This window comes from Mauremys mutica, chromosome 19 (genome assembly GCF_020497125.1).
Source record: "Mauremys mutica isolate MM-2020 ecotype Southern chromosome 19, ASM2049712v1, whole genome shotgun sequence".
NCBI lineage: Eukaryota > Metazoa > Chordata > Testudines > Geoemydidae > Mauremys > Mauremys mutica.
The window spans coordinates 16,557,630-16,571,699 of record NC_059090.1 but is presented as its reverse complement, the minus strand read 5'-3'; the positions used below and the strand labels follow the sequence as shown (position 1 = coordinate 16,571,699).

Here is a 14,070-nt window from a genome sequence, read left to right as displayed (position 1 = left end):
ACTCCTTTATTTTTCTCTGCCTCAAATTAAGATTCAGCCTGCAAAGCCAATAAGTTTCAACCTGGTACTGGAAAACTATACATTTTGCATTTATATCAGACCAGCCTTTTCAGGAAACTGAGCCCATGCTTACTCAAAGACATGTTAGACAAACTAAGGGTGAGTTTTCAGTTTGTAATGAAGCCTGAAAGCAAGAGAGTTTAGGATAATTTTGGGTCTCAGTGTGAATGGTCTGTGAAGGTCTAATGATAGATAACCTCCCAATCTTCCCTGATTTTTTAAAAAAAGAAAGAAATAATGAGAGCACTTGTGTCAATACAGTGCACATGAGGACTTTCTCAACTGGAAAGCAGTCCAATAGGGTTTGTGTTACCATATGTCACGCCATCTGATAGCCTTATCTGAAGCTGCAAGGTCCCACTGCAGGTTACTGTCTGTGTTCTAGAACTCCTCATTCTGGAACCTATTTGTCCAGAAGTTCCAGACTGCATCCTCCTGAGGTTAGCTTAGCAACCCAGAAACAGATGAGGGCTGAAGCTGTTACAGCAGAGCCGACACTGTCTTTGGTTCAGTTTGCTGATGTTGTTTTTCTTTTCACTGGAAGGAAGAAATCAGCTCGGGGCTAGTCAAGTAAAAGTCATAAGAACACAAGAATGGCCATACTGGGGTCTGTCTAGCCCAGTATCCTGTCTTCTGTCAGTGACCGGCGCCAAATGCTTCAGAGGGAATGAACAGAACAGGGCAATTTATCAAGTGATCCATCCCGGGACGTCCAGTCCCAGCGTCTGGCAGTCAGAGGTTTAGGGACCGTAGAGGATGAGGCTGTCTCCCTGATCATTTTGGCTAATAGTCATTGATGGACCCACCCCCCATGAACTTATCTAATTCTTTTTTGAACCCTGTTATACTTCTGGCCTTCACAACATCCCTGGGCAACGAGTCTCACAGGGTGACTGTGCGTTGTGTAAAGAAGTATTTGCTTTTGTTTGTTTTAAACCTACTGCCTATTAATTAATTGTTTTAAACCTACTGCCTATTAAAGAGCCCTGGTTCTTGTGGTAGGTGAAAGGGTAAATAACACTTCCCTATTCACTTTCTCCACACCATTCATGATTTTATAGACCTCTATCAGATCCCCAGTCATCTCTTTTCTAAGAACAGTCCCGGTCTTTTTAATCTCTGCTTGCATGGTAGCTGTTCTATACCAGTAATAATTTTCATTGCCCTGCTGTGTGTACCTTTTCTAATTCTAATGTATCTTTTTTGTGCTGTGGAGACCGAAACTGCATGCATTATTCAAGAGGTGGGCATGCCATGGATTTATACAGTGGCATTATGATATTTTCTGTCCTATTATCTATTCCTTTCCTAATGGTTCCTAGCATTCTGTTCGCTTTTTTCACTGCTGCTGCTGCAAAGAGAGCAGGTGTGGAGAGTTCTCTGAAACAAGATCTCGTTCTTGAGTGGGAATAGCTAATTTAGATTCCATCATTTTGTATGTATAGTTGGGATTATGTTCTCCCAACCTTCATTGCTTTGCATTTATCCACATTGAATTTCAGCTGTCATTGTGTTGCCTAGTCACCCGATTTTGTGAGATCCCTTTTCGCCTCTTTGGACTTAACTATCTTGAGTGATTTTGTACCATCTGCACACCTTGCCACCTCGCTATTTACCCCTTTTCCCCAATGATTTATGCATACGTTGAACAGCACTGGTCCCAGTACAGATCTTTGGGGGATCTTGCTGTTTACCTCTCTCTACTGTGGAAACTGACCATTTATTCCTACCATTTAGTTACCGATCCAGAGACAACTTTCCTTCTTGTACCATGACTGCCTACTTTGCTTAAGAGCCTTTGGTAAGGGACCTTGTCAAGACTTTCTGAAAGTCAAAGTACACCATATCCATTGGATCACCCTCGTCCAAGAATTATAATAGATTGGCGAGGATCACAGTGACAGCCTTACCATGGAGTCACAGACAGTCCAGTCTATCTTGCCACCCAGGGAAGCTGGACTTAGTGATAAATGCCCCCCCTCCCCACAAAACCAACAAAAAGAGACCAGTCACTTATTTCAGGTCAATTTGTACCTTAGATCTCACACCAAAGACAATGCTGGCAGCCAATCCTGTTATCAACTAACTAAAGGTGTATTAACTAGCAAAAGGGAATAAGAGAGTTATTTACAGGTTAAAACAAGCAAGCATGTATACACAAGTGAGTTTCAGTCTGTGATTCCAAGGGTGACAGAGTTGTAGTAATCTGTTAATTTAAAATATCTTTCAGGGTTAACCATGCCGTGCAGCACGGGGATCTGTTTGCTTATGTTTAGGAATCTTTGCCTCTCAGAGTCCAGGTAGCATGAAAAAGATCCGGTTTCTCATTGTTAGGGATTTTTATCCCCTTCACTCCAAAGTCCAAAATTAATGGGATGAGTTCGTCCCTAGGTCGCCCCTTCCTGGAAGGAGTTAGGGTGTAGGCAACAGGGCCTCTCTCCTTTGATCTGACACTACCTTGTTTTCCTTCCTTCATGTTTTACCTGAATTAATGCTGCTTTTCCTGTTTGGTGAATTACACAATTATAGAGGTTTACAATGCAAACAGTCTATATATCTTTCTACCGTGGGCTATAGAGGTTATAAATGAGATCAGTACATGTAGCATCCTCTAAGCATTTTATAAAGTCTAAACACTAAACACATTCTTATCAACTTAATGTCTAATATCTATTTGGATAATGCTGATGAATAGGTAAGCAAAACTGAACATAAGAACGGCCATACTAGGTAAGACCAAAGGTCCATCTAGTCCAGTATCCTATTTTCTGACAGTGGCCAATGCCAGATGCCCCAGGGGGAATGAACAGAACAGGCAATCATCAAGTGATCCATCCTCTGTCGCCCATTCCCAGCTTCTGCATTTCCAGTTATGCATTTGTAAGTGTTCAGTGAGGCCTTGGTATGAGCTAACACCTGCTCTGCCAGCGTCACAGTGATATGTTCCTAGTTAATATGAGGATACCTGAAATCCCCCATTATTACTGGGTTTTCTGTTTTTGTATGCTCTCTAATCTCCCTGAGCATTTCACAGTCACTGTCATCAGCCTGGTTAGGTGGTCAGTAGTATATTTCTACTCCTATGTTTTTATTGTTGAAGCATAGAGATTCAGTTTGATTCATTTAAGCTTTTTATTACGTTTGACTCTCTGTATGTTTGACTTTCACCTATAGCCACTCCCCCACCAGTGCAACCTACCCTGTCATTTCTATATATTTTGTACCCTGGTATTAGCATGTCCCATTGATTATCATTGTTCCACCCAAGTTTCTGTGATGCCGATTATATCAATATTATTTAATACCTGGTACTCAAGTTCACCCATCTTAGTATTTAGACTTCCTGCATTTGTATACAAGCACTTAGAAAATTTGTCAATATTTAGTTGTCTGCCTTCATGTGATATAATTAAATGGGACTCTGTTTTGTTTGACTGTTTGTCTTCCGTTTCTACCAGTACTTTACCCCTGCAAATCTTGCCTTAGGTTAGGGGTGCAAACCAAATCCAGGCACTAATTTTGTTTTAAAATATTGCAGCCATTTGAATAATAGGCTTTATGGGATTATTATATTGTTTATTATTTGTCCAGCAGGAGTGCCCAGAGACTCCAAACAAGATCAAAATCCTTTTGTGCTAGGCGTGTTAAGTACACATTGCAAGAGATGGTCCCTAGATAGGCAAGACAGACAAAGGAAGCATTATTGTTCATTTATTTATCCTTATTTATTACCCCCAGATGGAGAAGTGAGTCACAGAGGCTTCTCAAAGGTCGTATAGGGAGCCAGGAACTAAATCCAGGCTCCTGAGCCCAAGTCCAGTAGAGCTGGTGAACATTTTTTGGCTAAAAGTTTTTCTAATGAGAAATGCAGATTCATTGTCATCGAACCATTTCACAAATGTGTGTCAGTTTTGCCAAATTGTTTGTTTAGGGGAAAAAATGAAATTTTTGTTCTGACATTTTCTAAATGAAATATTTCAGGTTTTTGGTTCAAAATGCCTTGTTTTGAATATTAATTTTATTTGGAAACACTCAAAGCCATTTAAAAATGTTTAGAATTGAAATGAAATGTTTCGCTTTGAGTCCAATGAGACATTTCTTTCGACCCCAAATAATTTTTCAATTTTGTTGAATTGCCAGTGAGCCAAAAAAATCTGTTCTTTGCCCAGCTCCACAGTCCAGTGCCTTAGGCGCAAGACCATCCTTTCTCCTTGATTCATATACAGTCCAAGCCTAGTGATAGGTTGACGTGAGGGCTCTGTATCTTTAAGACTGGTTATATTTACCCACAGACACGCTTCCTCTGGTAACATATTAACTTGTGTGAAATTCTGTCCCATTTGCCTTGCACTTCTTTATAGTTCGCACTCTTAATTTTCTGTTTGCCTCCTATGGCTCTCCAGAAGGCTTTGCTAAAGACATGCATACCAAATTAAAGCCGCGCTTTATTTAGATTTGAGAGTTTTACCACAGGCAATGCGATACATCAGAAATAAATGTTTGTACTTTATACTAGGACATTAATAGGCCCAATCAAATCTTGATGGGACTATAAAAGCTTGTACTGCCTGCACTGTTTTTTTAGTACACATTTCCAAGATTCTCATCTGCTGTGTGTCTGAAAAAGATAGCCGTCTTCGCATACCTGTCTCCATATTAGCAGGATGTTTACCTAGGCTAGTGAGATATGGTCTGAATGGTTGGGATACACAACCACAACTGCACTTAGGAATCCCCTATAGCAGTCAGTACAATGGGGCCTTGTTTTGCCTTCTCTTAAGCAGTTGGGAGTTTTTCCCGTATATGTAAGGACTCCGTTAACTGTCCTGTCTTTTAGAAGGAGGGGAGAGTGCACTTGATGGCTTTTGGAATTGCTCCCGTGGCATGCTCCAGTCAACATGGAAGCACACGTCAACAGCTATACAACTAAGTGAGCGCTGAGCAAATTCACAGGTTGCTGTGACAAATATGGCGACATCCTGCAATATCCTTAAGTTTGGACTTCAACAGTTCTTTAAACTTAAGTACTAAGTTTCTGCAAAAAGAACAGGAGTACTTGTGGCACCTTAGAGACTAACACATTTATTTGAGCCACAAGTACTCCTGTTCTTTTTGCGGATACAGACTAACACGGCTGCTACTCGGAAACCTGTTACTAAGTTTCTGTTAGTTACTTTTAAAAACCAGTGTGGAAAAAAATATAGACATTGCCCCATATGTTTTGAAATAATGTGAACTGCCCTAAAACAAATATGAAAGTCTCCAGCCTTTCTCATGAATTGAAATTCTGATCTGCTCTTGTCACAAACCATGGGCCCCAATCTTACAGTTGTGATTTAGGCAAAATTCCCCTAGAAATCACCAATCAGTTTTGTTTAAGGAAGTACTGCAGGATAAGACCTACTGGCAAGACTGGAGGATTCCTATTTCATTGCTGATTATTCATTTGTATCTATGTGTAATTAACGCAATTAAAAGGTGATTAGCGACTTACTCTGTTTTGCAATCAGATTAAAGGATTCCACAATCTTCTACGTATGTGTGGTTATCCTTTAAGAAAGGTGAGTCAGAATGTGGTAAAAATCTCAAACTCATCTACTCCTAAGTGAAAGTGACAATTCCAGAGTCTGGTCTAAATTATGCATTGTAATCAACGTCACTGGATCTTGGAAGAGACATACCGTACGAGTGCATTCAATTTGTTAGCAAGTTGCAGGTGGTGGTCTGATTTGATTTTTTTGCTGGCATGCCAGGAAGCTTCAGGAATGCCACATGTTCATAAAAACAAAAGGCATGTTGTCTTCCAAACTAAACTGAAAGAGCATGTTATGGACTTCTTTAGATGTGTTTATTATGGCCTGCTTCGTGGAGAAGAGTTACTGCTTTGTTCTCATCACACATTTTCCTCCTTGTGTTTATAAACTTTTCTTTTTGTTTTGTTTTTACTCAAGTTTGGAGAGGGCTTATAATGCCCTAGAGGAAAGTTTTAGGAATTTAAAATTCCATCACTCAAATGAAGGACAAGGAAGGATAGTCTTGTTAAAATACTGGACTGAGAAAGAGGATAGCTGAGTACAGTCCCTACCTCAGCCTGAGAAGATGTGTGTTCAAGCCTTGGCTCTGTCACGGACTTCATGCATCACATGGGGAAAATCACTTAGCACCTGATTCTGCTGCACTTACATTGAAGGTGATGGAACTACCCACAGAATGAGTACTACTGAGCACAAGAGATCACCTAATACAAAGGTGAAGTTGATATTTTGGAATCTCTAAAAGTTTTAATAGTACCCACCTCTTACAGTTGCTATTCATCAGTGGATTGTAAAGTGCTTTACGAAGTAAGCAAGCATCGTTATCCCCATTTTACAGATGGGAAAACTAAGGCACAGAGTTGTAAAGGGACGTGCCAAAAGTCACCCAGCAGGCCAGTGTCAGAGCTGGGAATAGAATCAGCTCTCCTGAGTCTCACTCCTGGGCTCTATCCACTAGGGCACACCACCTCCCTTTTTAAATGGGACGGTTTGAGGTGAAGGTTCGCACTGGCCTTTGCTTATAGATAGAGTAGTTGCCCATCTCTAATGTCTCCATTTATGTATCTATGAAGTAAGGACAAGGATATTCATCTACATCACAGGGAGCTTGTGAGGCTTAATTAATGTATGTAAAGTGTTTTGAAATCCTCTGGTTAAAGCAGCGTTGTTATGGCCCTCTTTAATAGTTAGATTTTATGAAAAACTAAAGACAGACCCCATGAGAAGTACAGCCAGATACTCCGTGAGTGTAAAACATCAAAGCTTCCCTGGTGTCAGTGGACCTGCCTTGGTTTACATCGCTTGAAGATCTGGCCTGTAACACCTGACATTTACACAGCACCTTTCTTTTCAAGAATCCCACATTGCTGCACAGCCTGGAATTCTGCTCCTGGAGTCTTTGAGCAAGCACATCTCCCACAGCAGTGTCAAACTGTTTCATTATGACACAAACAGGAGACACGTTGATCTAGAAAAGAAGCTAGTGCAGATAGAAGCATCCTAAGTAGCAGTTGCCCATAATGGTTTTAAAAATAAAATAAAACACGTCAGCGATGTCATAGTATTATGAAATAATGTAAAAATAATAAAAATAAAATAAGGAAAATGTAAATATAAATAAATGGAAAAATAATAAAAATGAGAAAACATCCATAAAATAAAATTCCAAGGGTTCGAAAGAAGTTTTGAAAGAAAATTGCAGTATTTTCTGAAATAATGACAAGTTTTGATTTTTCATTTTTTTTCTTTTTTTTTGAGAACGAGGCATGGTCAAAATTGACCTGGTCTTCAGAATCTTCTGATTTTGACAAAAAATTGTATTTTCTGTTTAAAAAAAAAAGTTTTGACATAGGTTTTCTGGCCAGCTCTGCTGTTGACTTCAGTTTGGGGTGGTGGGTGCTCTGAATCGCTGAAAGTTAAACCCTGGGAACTGAATTCAGCAGTGCTCTTTGTACCTTGTGTGTAATCATTTTTACAGTGCAATATGGATGCAAAATGTTCCTATTCTAAATCAGTAGCTTTTTGCCTCCATTTTGCACCGGTGTAAATGATTGCACAGAGGTGCAGGGCAAAGGTGTAGCGGGCCTGAGGAGTTCTGTGGCCTAAAGACCACCAGGTGAGACCTAGGCCATGTCTATACTACAGGGGAAACTCGATCTAAGCTATGCAGTTTGAGTTACGTGAATAGCGTAACTCAAATCAATGTAGCTTAGACCTACTTACCATGGGGTCCACACTACGCGATGTCAACGGGAGAGCGATCTGCGGTCAATTTAGCGGGTCTTCACTAGACCCCCTAAATGGACCACTGATGCATTGATCGCTGCTCATCGATCCCCGTTAAGTGTAGACAAGCCCTTAGTAAGACCAGGGGTCATTTTACTTGCTGTTAAAATTGTACCTGTTCTAGCACCAACATACAATAGTGACATCAATAGTATTTAACTGGCTTTCGTTGCCACACATGAACTACAGACCTGTCCCTGTTCACTGGGGGCACTTTGTGCCACATCTGCCTCCTGTGGGGGTTCTTACATCTTTCTCTAAAACATCTAGTGCTGGCCACTGTTGGAGATGAGATACTGCATTATACAGAGCACAGGTTTGATCCTATCTGGCAACCCCGATGTTTATACAACAACACTGGACAGAGAGCCGTGGCATTTGCAAACTCCTCTGCAAAACCTGTTTGCGTCTCAGTAGCAGAGGAGTGTCTGGAAGCAGCAAAACCACTTGGCAGACACCGTTTCCCCTGCTCTCCCAGTCTCTCACTTTCTCTGACTCACTGCTTCGCTGCCTGCCCTTTCACTGAGCGGAGTTTATAGCCTCACTGTCACTGGTGTTCTTTTGCGAGGGGGTGAGGGTGGTAGTATGTGGGGGCGGAGGGGAGGGGGCTGTAATTTCCAGCTGCAAGATGTCGGTCATTTGCCTTCCAGAGCTGGCATCCGAAGCAAAAAATAACAATTTGTCCTGTTGAAGCCCAGTGCTTGCTCCCTCTACAACCTGCTGAGCACCCTGGACTCCTAGGGGGGAAGAACTACAGATCTAAGAGACGAGGGTGTGTTGCAGACTGGAAATCATAGAATATCAGGGTTGGAAGGGACCTCAGGAGATCATCTAGTCCAACCCCCTGCTCAAAGCAGGACCAATCCCCAGACAGATTTTTGCCCTAGATCCTGAAATGGCCCTATCAAGGATTGAACTCACAATCCTGGGTTTAGCAGGCCAATGCTCAAACCACTGAGCTATCCCTCCCCCCATGAGATGTATATTTTTAAATTATTTTTGAGAGTAATTAACCATTGGAACAATTTACCAAGGCTTGTGTGGATTCTCCATCACTGACAATTTTTCAGTCCAGACTGGATGTTTTCCTAAAATATCTGCTGTAGGAATTGTTTTGGGGAAGTTCTCTGGCCTGTATTATACAGCAAGTCAGACTAGATGATCTCAACGGTGCCTTCTGGCCTTGGAATCTCTGACTTCTCAAGCCCTTGGGTCTCGAATTCTTCCAGCACATGTGGTTGACAAAGCTTTTTTTTTGAAAGCCAAGCCTCTGCTTTGTCTAAGCACTTGTAAAAATATTGACTGGCTTTCTCAAGTGCTTGGGCTGGTGCGGTATTCCTGTAGGATGGGATCAGACTCTCAGCTTTCATTTACAAATAAATAGGATTCCTAGCCCTCATGGACTCAAAAGCTTGAAAACATGGCCCCACTGTAATTGATGCCTGAGTCTGCAGACAGCCTGAAACAGTAGCTCCAAGAGGTGAACTACCCCGTTCATCTTAACTGAAACCTGCTACCAACCTCAGGCACAGGAATGGGACGATAGTGTGGGGTTGCGGCTACAGTCCCTGTTGCCTTAATTCAGCCCTGATTATGATTCTTTGAGATGTATGGATACCAATGCCTTAGTCTGGTTATTTTGTGTCATAGGCAGTATTATGTATCATGCATGTTATAGGCTCATGTTTCATTAAAATTTGTTCATATTGCTAGTCTTTCAATAATGAGCGACTGTAGTTTGTGTTTAATAGAGCTAATAGAACAACAGAATTTCCTTGCCACAGGAAATGTCTATATCTCAACATTTGTTTTCATCCCAAATTGGGCCAAAATGTCATCATGTTGAAACTTTTCACAGGATAAAATGTTTAGAAAAACTTCAATTTGGAAAATGTCAAAATGTTTTTATTGATGTTTTCAACTGACTGATGTTGAAACTGAAGTTTTTGACTTAAAATTTAATGTTTTGTTGTTTGATTTTTCAGACAGAAAATTCAGCTGAAATTGATCTTTTCTTGTGGAAAATTTTGATTTAGGCAAAACTCTATTTTCTGAGTGGAAAAGGTTTTGTTAGAAATTTTTCAACCAGCCTTCGTGATTAATAATAGTGACTGGGATATTATTGTACCTTTAAGCTGGGTTCGTTTTTACAGGTACTGTACTTAGGCAGTCCACACCGTTGTCTGGCAGCATTAGTCTCTCTTATTCCGATATACATTATGCAATAAGGCCTACAATAGTCTGTCCCATAATAGTCATAATCATTACAAACAAGAATGATCATTCTGAAGCAAGTTGGAGGATGCATCCATCAAATTCAGTTACACCATAATGGAATCTAATGACAAGATAACAATCATCTGCAAGTAGGATCTGGGTTCATTTGCACACTGAAAATACGTTGTGGCTACTAACGTGGTTATATTTATTTATTTATTTATTCAAACTTCTTTTTCCCCTTCCCCCACTTGCTTTGATTTAAGTGACGGACACTAATTTAAGAAGTGACATTGTGCATCCTAAAAAATGCTTCCTAAAAAAAATAGTGGTTATGAAAGATGATGGGTGGATTGCACTGGAAACTGATGTCGTCTGTTTGTTCACAGAAAAGAGGCCTTGATTCAGCAAAACACGTAAGCACATGCTTAAGTAATATGCTGAATAAGGATGGACTTTAATACATGCTTAAATTTAGGCATGTGGTTAAGCCTGTTGCTGAATTCGGGCCATATACTGTACGGTTAGCAGCAGTAGAAACTTTTCCCATGGCACCCAAGCTAATGTGAATCAACCGAGAGCTGGAGGGAACTCCCTAGGTGTGAACTTACTTCAGTCTCTGTGGTTACGTGTTCACATGTAATGTGGATATATACTAAATTCCATATACATTATGGGGGAGAAGGGCGTCTTTCCTAGGAGACCTTAAAAATCGATGCTCTGTCTGCTGGAATTCATTCTGTGTAGTCCAAAAACCTGTCTCCAACTGCATCAGAGGAGGAAACTCTCAGTAAGTGGTTATGGGAGAGAAAAGGAAAGTTACTGACTGACTGCATGCCCTGAAGTGTGAGGATTTATATTTCTTCCAAAGCTTTATTTTTTGACATTTACTATTAAAACTCTGGGCACATTAGTTATATTTCCTTATGGCCCAATCCAACTCCTGTGATGTCAAATAAAAGATTCTCATTGATTTCAATAGAAGTTGGTTCAAATCTTTAAAGAGTATGAACTTTCCATGCAATTAGCCTGTTCTGGTGACTCGTGAATTCAGAAAACAAGCAGAGTCCAGATTTAATGCAGGTTGGCCACTAGATATGCCATAACTCCTGTTGACTTAAGTGGGGGCAAAGAAATGTGTTGTGGACTTGTGCACTGCTGATCTGAACATATTGAATAAATAAACCAGAACACATGGGATGTGGAAATTGCTTTCCAGAACACCAGGTGGAACAACATGACACTGCTGCATCAGAAGATACCACTCCTCAGTGAGTAACTATTAATTGCTAGCATATGCAGTCATTTCTGAATCACTCTTTAAAGACTCTATGATCTAGCTGCATATTCATGACATTAATTGGTCCGAATCTAATCTAAATTCCCACTGACTATTGTTGTAACTGATTATGCAACCATAATTGGCTGGCTTTGTAGGAAGTACCTCTGTTTTGAGGAAGTCCAAAGGCAACTGGCCAGCTGGCTGGCAAAGATGTTGGTTCCTGTTGATGGTACCCAAAGGGACCATCAGAGCTATTAGTTCCTGAATCCATCTCATATAATTGTCGTTTTCATTCTGGTTCAGCAGTATCTTTTTAGCAGTACACTACAACCTTGTTAATATGCACTATATATATATATATATATATATATATATATATATACACACACAATAGACATCTATCCAAGGCTCTAGGCATCCTAACACCATTAATTATCCAATACAATTCAACTAAATCTCATCAGCATTACAATCATCAGTTCCACAGGAACTCAGCCGACCAGCCATCTCCTCCCTTCATAATTTCATATGTATATAGAAAGAGAGCCCCCAAAACCTCTGATTTTTTACATCTCCCTAGAATTCAAAAATTGCCAAACCCATGAAATCATTAAACTCCGAAAACCAGAAATGGTAATCGTACGTCATAACCAAAACCTTACACGCCGCTTGGAGACCATTGGGCAGCCAGTGCCATATCCCAGAGTATTGGTGGCAAAATGCGTCCAGTGAGAAGCTCTGCTCAGTAAATGAGCCACTATGTTCTGCAGCAGCGTCAGACTGTGAATGGGCTTGAGCTGTAGACATTACAATAGTCTAATCTTGAGATAGCCGAGGCATGGATAACAGTGGCAAGCTCCACATCCGAAAGGCGAGGTTGTAATCTCCTAGCCAGAGGCAGATGGTAAAAAAGCTGACTGGGTCAGCGCTGTAATGTGCTCCTCACACATCTTAACGCATCCCCTAAATTGTGAAGATTAGTAACTAATGGCCGCTATCCTCCTGCAATCAAAGGAACTGATGACACATCCCAGTCATGGCAGGATCCACTGTGAATTTTGCCAAATATTAAACGAATAAGCTCAGTAAAAAGAAAAGCCAGGCTAATACATGGAGAAATGTCCTTTGCTCATTTCCTTTGACAGTTATGCCCTAGCTGGGCATTCATTATTTATGACACCAGCAATGCCCTGTAGAAGTGCATCTTGTAAAAATAATGAAGTCTTCGTAATTTGGCAACTCACGACCTTCTTTGCTACCAAATCTTTGCTGAGAGGTGGGGAAAGATGGCGACTTTTTTGTGCAGATGGTAAACTGTGTGGACTGGAGATGACTGGATATGGGGTGGTTAGAATGTATTTTGCGTCAATAGATGCCTAGGTGTGATGCTGGCAGACCAGCCAACCTGTGTATGACCCGTAACAACTTAACAGGGGGCATTATAACCGCAATTAAGACAATCTACTCGTATGTGAATTTCAAAGAGATGTACTAGACTAGCAATCATCAAGGCATTCATTTGTAGTCATAGAAATCAAGGGTAGATGCTATGTGTATTTGTCTTTGTTTACCTATATCTTGTTAGAAGTTTAACAATGTAACCAGATTAGCTTGTAGATGCTAATTCCCTTTCATGTCTTAATTGCCTTAATTATATATGTGACTGTGTCCAGTTAATCTTATATCAGAGGGGTAGCCGTGTTATTCTGGTTCTGTAGAAGCAGCAAAGAATCCTGTGGCACCTTATAGACTAACAGACGTTTTGCAGCATGAGCTTTCGTGGCTGAATACCCACTTCTTCGGATGCAAGCCACTGCTGCATCATGCTGCAAAACGTCTGTTAGTCTATAAGGTGCCACAGGATTCTTTGCTGCTTCTACAGTTAATCTTAAAATCAAAGATGTAAGATAATGTAGAAAACTAATAATATTATCTACATTGTCTTCAGTGTAAGTATCTATGTTATAATAGAGGACCAACTAATTGCCTTATTGAATGAGTGAAATTAGTTTACCTAGGCATAGGAAAACTATGTCACACATCACCTCCATCTTGGTGCACAGAACAAAACCCATTCCACACGTGGGTGGGAAAAATTAGCGGGAACTCTGCAAGCCAGCAGTTCTTTCCATCACTGCTATGATCCTGAACTATGAACATTGGAAATCACTTGTATGTATATTGATCTTGTAACCATTTGTAACTCTCTTTCTTTTCCCTTTTATTATGAAATCTTTAGTTTTTAATGACTACAGATGGCATCAGCGTGATTATTGGGTGTGATTAAGACTCATATTGACCTGGGGATAAGTGTCTAGTCCTTTGGGATTGGTGAACCTCACCTCTTGAGGAATCATGTTTTCAGTAACCCTCACTATATTAGGCTTGGCTGTCTAGATGGGAGCCAAGGGTTGGATTTCCTATTGGGGACTGTTCGGCTTATGGTTAATCAGTGTAGTATCACAGAAGCTGTTTTGTTATTGGCATGGTGAATCTAATTATAGAATAAACACCAGTTTTGGGGATTGTCTGCCCTATTTCTTGCAGTCTGTCCTGTGTGTGGCATTCCCAGTGTGGCCCATGCAGGCACTCGGTCACACTAGGTAATAGGAACGCTAAGACAGATGGATGTGGAAGTACCATAGGATTTCCTGAAAATTGCTCTGTGCGGTGCACACATTCACATTCCTT

At 40.6% G+C, this 14,070-nt stretch overlaps 1 protein-coding gene across 7 annotated transcripts in view; it reads left to right on the top strand.

Moving 5' to 3' along the window:
- RAP1GAP2 (RAP1 GTPase activating protein 2) overlaps nucleotides 1-14,070 on the top strand; it is a 299,431-nt gene that overhangs the window by 225,930 nt on the left and 59,431 nt on the right. The gene's annotated exons all lie outside the window — the stretch shown is intronic.